The sequence below is a fragment of the Triticum dicoccoides genome, chromosome 3B, assembly GCF_002162155.2.
Source record: "Triticum dicoccoides isolate Atlit2015 ecotype Zavitan chromosome 3B, WEW_v2.0, whole genome shotgun sequence".
Lineage (NCBI taxonomy): Eukaryota > Viridiplantae > Streptophyta > Magnoliopsida > Poales > Poaceae > Triticum > Triticum dicoccoides.
The window spans coordinates 777,937,842-777,942,603 of NC_041385.1; positions in this window are offsets into that span (position 1 = coordinate 777,937,842).

Sequence of the window (4,762 nt, forward strand, 5' to 3'; positions counted from 1 at the left end):
GAGGAATAAAAGAAACGGGCAGCCAGATGAAGGCGTGTGCGATACACAGCATACGGTTCACTCGGATTAATTGTTTGTAATGAGGCAGAACAACAGAAACAAACAACTAGATAAAGGTGTGTGCGATTGAGGGCATACGCTTCAAAAGGATTAACTGTTTGCGATTAGGCAACAGAACGGAAAGGTCAGCCAGATCAAAGGTGTGTGCGATTGATGGAATACACTTCACATGGATGAACTGTTGGAGATTAGCCACAACTAATAGAAACAGTTAGACAGATCAACGTGTGTGCGCTAGACGGGCACACATTCTAATTAAAAGAAGCGTGCACGATGGTAATAACGAGCGTGCACGGTTCTTGGAACAAGACGTGTGCTGACATTGCCTATTGTGGTGCACCAAATGCCACGTACGCGGCCGGGAAAGCATGCCCACGTTATGCCGTCTGGGAATAGTGCCGCACTTAGAATTTATAGAACCGTCAATAAATTTTGAGCCTGCGTCCCGTCACCTTCCAAATTGCAAACCTGTTCACACCAATCAAAACCTAAACAGTTTCCCACTTAGGAGTGTATTAGTACTCGGTTATAAATATTGTACTATGCCAAGATGAATACACATTCCTTCCTCAACTCCTCATCCACAAAAGCAAACAAGTCATTCAGCATCGTTCTCTTGCGTCTGCCATGGCCAGATTGAGTTCTCGATTGAGAGATTACCACCATGGAGAGGCGAGCATGGAAGTGGAAGCACGAGAGATGTCCCGCTTAGCCGCGAAAGTAGCCAACATGTCTCGCGGCACCGCCGAAGCAGCATGAAGGTCTCGCCACGCCGCAGAAGCAGCACGGAGGTCCCGCCACACCGTCGATGCAGCAGACTGATCCGGTCACACCGCGGAAGAAGCAGATATGTCCTGCCGCGCCGTGAATGCAGTAGAGATGCCCTCCCGTGACGTGGCAGCCTGGGAAATTCTCTCGCAAGCAGGCGATGACTCTTACAGGCGCATGCATGCGATCGTCCATAGCCAAATGGATCAGATCTCCAGCTGGATGAAGCTGCAGGACGAGTTGAATGCCTTGATTGAACAACTCCAGGCCGACCACGACCTGCTGAGGGCGAAGATCGTCGGAAGGGCAGAGCAGGCGGAAGAGACTGCTGCCTTGTTGAAGAGGACGAGCATCATTGTCAAGAAACTTATGGACGAGAATGCCATGCTCTGCATCGAGCACGAAAGGCTGGTGGAGGAATCCGCAGTTGCTTCCGAGCAGAATATTAAGGACATGAAACGATGAAAGAGATCATCACCGCTCGCGGCGAGAACTAGTCTCCGCGACCTACAGAGCATTAAGAAACTAGAGATCAGAGGGCCAGATCGTTGTATGCGTCTTCCTTCTTCTTTTGCCCTTGTGTATTTCAGGCGTAGCCGCATGTGGCTTTTTTAGTTATCTTCCTAGATATGTAAGAAAATTATTGTCCACTATCATCGTCCTTATATTCATCATGCTTGCTATAAGTTGCAGTTAATGCTATATAGGTCCATCGGATCTTACATCAAGATCCGTGAAAAACTTTCTTTTCAGATTTTCACTTTTCTCTCTTAAATCTCAATCCAGTGAGACATAGCCACGCCGTCAAACAAGGGCTCGGGCGCCATTAATAGAGACGTTGGGAGGGAGGTGCACGGCAGATAGAGGTCAAAGGGCTCTCCTCCCGATGAGTACACACAGGGGTCTGATCGCACGCCTCCCATACTCAAATAGCTACCCCGCACGGCACCTCCTAGCCAATAAAAAAGGGACGCGTGGCGGTACGTAATTGGTAAGTAGAACACCCACGGTTTCAATAATAGTTGTGTTTCGAATTTGTAACGTGACAACACTTGTTCCAAAATGACTTTGTTGATTTTTAAGTGTGCGCCCTCGTAAATCGGCTAGAAAAATTACCACAACATGTTGGTGCCATGTCATTACACCATGCCAAGTTTCATGATTTTCAGGCGTGTTTTGGATTTACAGTAATTAAAAAATGAAGTTTCTCAATCTTTCCGGCCGAGCCACGACGCTCAGATGTTTGAATTTCATTCTCATTTCTTGCATGGGACCTAGAAATTCACCCAAGGACACACATGGATTTTTCAACCAACTTTGGTGCACTGGAGCATGTGCTTGTAGTTCAAATTTGAATTATGCACATTAAATGCCCAAAAAATCAATTAATGTATAAAAAGGCCAAACAAACCCGAAATAATTCCAAAATTTAGCACAATACTTCTATTTGGTCTAATCTGTCGGTGTAAACAAATTAAGGTGGGAGAAGGCAGTGTACGTATGTCATTTCACACACGGAGGTGACACGTCCCCTCTCGGAACCACGAGCCTTCTTGAGAGAAGCTCCGGTTTGCAAGCAGCTTATACCAAAGCTTGTCCCAAAAAATTTATCGTAGCATGTTGGTGCCATGTCATGACACCATGCCAAGTTTCATGATTTTTAGGCGTGTTTTGGATTTACATGAATTGAAAAACCAAGTTTCTCAATCTTTCTGGCCGAGCCACGACGCCCAGATGTTTGAATTTCATTCCCATTTCTTGCATGGGACAAGAACGGTCTGGAAAACCATCCTTGTGCCATTTAATAAATTCCCATGCCTTTACAAGGAATGGACAGATATTTCAAGGAAATGTGTGGCAATGGTCAACCATAAATGCATCGTTTACTAGGTAACAACTATACAGAAAATGAAATAAATGCTTGAAAAACATGACGCCTGGCATGGTGCCATGGTATGGCCTCACCATGCCCTGGTAAAAATTTGAAATGTTATCTTTATGTTGTCATGCACGCCTTTCATAAACCAAACCATCACCGAGGAAGTTTCATCATTTGGAGAGCGAAATCGCCAAGATTGAAGGGGGATCCAAATTTCCTTTTTCCTTTGTCCATGAGTTTTTTCTAAGATGAACATACACCCTGCAAATCACCATGTTCAAATTTGACACTTTTTCGGATTCATTTACCATATTTAGGGGATTATGTGCATTTTCTAGGCATTAATGCACATAATTCAAGTTCAAACAATCGATGCATGAAAGGGTGCACAAGAATGGTCTGGAAAATGATACTCATGCCATTTATTAAATTCTCATGCCTTTTACAAGGAATGGACAGATATTTCGATGAAATGTGTGGCAATAGTCAACCACAAACGTTTGTTTATTGGGTTTTCAACTATAGAAAAAATGAAATAAATGATTGAAAAACATGACGCCTGGCATGGTGTCATGGTATGACCTCACCATGCCCTAGTGAAAATTTGAGAAGGTTTGGCTTATGTCTTCATGCAGGCCCTTCATAAATCGAACCATAGTCGGGGAAGTTCCATGCTTTCGAGAGGGAAATCACCAAAATTGGAGGGGAATCCAAATTTTCTTTGTTCTTTGCCCTGGAGTTTTTTTTTCTATGAAGAACATATACCCTGCAAATCACCGTGTTCAAATTTGGCATTTCTCCGGGCTCATTTACCATATTTAAGGGATTATGTGCATTTTCTAGGCATTTGGCGCATATAAATCCAATCCAGCTACAGCAGCACTGGTCTTATGTGAGGGACGTGGATTGCCGTTCGATCGCGGTGCATCCTACGGTGCACATGCGCGATCCGTGTGGGTGGGGTTTCGGCCAATCACAACGCAACACACAATAGCCTCAGCGCACACTGTTTCCGAAAGCGACCGAGATGAACCGTGTGCGATAATGAACGAGAAAAATTGTAAGGGAAGCCAAATTTCCTTTGTCGTTTGTCATTGAGCTCTTAAAAACCACCGCACTGTAAGGTTGCCCGGCCCCTCCGTCCCAGAGCTCTCTCTAAGCATCATTCATGGCACCATGGCGCACAGTAATCGGTAAGGAAGCGATGGCATCCCGCGGCACCGCGTTCCTAACCGCATGCGACCGCACACATGGTAAGGAAGCGATGGCATCTCGCCGTGCCGAGTTCATCACCGTCGTCGGCCACACAGTTACGTGGGCGGACTTTGAGGCTGCCATGGCCGAATGGGCAGTGGATCTAGAGGCGGCCAAAGCCGCATAGGAGGATCGGAAAAGGCAGAGAGCAGTCAAGAAAAGAAAGTCCCGCCGCCACAAGAAAGAAGAGGTTGCACGCCGTGATGAGGAGAGCTTGGCGGAGATCGAAGCACGGTTGGCTTCCGCCTACAAGGCCAGGAAGGAGAACACAGGCGTCTGGCCAGCATGCCCCAATGGCAGCATGTGAGAAGTAGTTTAAGTTTGTAGTGTTAGAGCAAATTAGCAGTAGTAATTTAAGTTTGTAGTATTAATGTACAATGTCGGTAAGAGCATCCTTTGAGCGTTGATTAGCATGTGCGACCATGTGCGCTTCTTTGCATTAATCATTAGAAGATCACAAAACACACGGTTTCTATGCCGTACCCGTGTGCGTTTTTTTGCGTTAATGATCCATAAGTCTGTTACCTGTGCGATGGTTCCTAATAAACCAGGCATACCATTGACCGAAAAATCAACTACACGAGTACATTTTTTTGGAGACCTGAATTGCCAATTTTCTATTTTCTCGCACACGAGTATTTTACGCGCTTCGTCTCCATTGTGTGTTTCCCCCGCCCAAGTTTCAAGTTTCGCAGCCAAATTTTTTCATTAGGCGCGGGATTTCAGAATTTATTCCTCCGACTACATCCTCACCCATCAAATTTCCTCAGTATCTCCCCCCCCCACTTCCCCCTCCCCTCC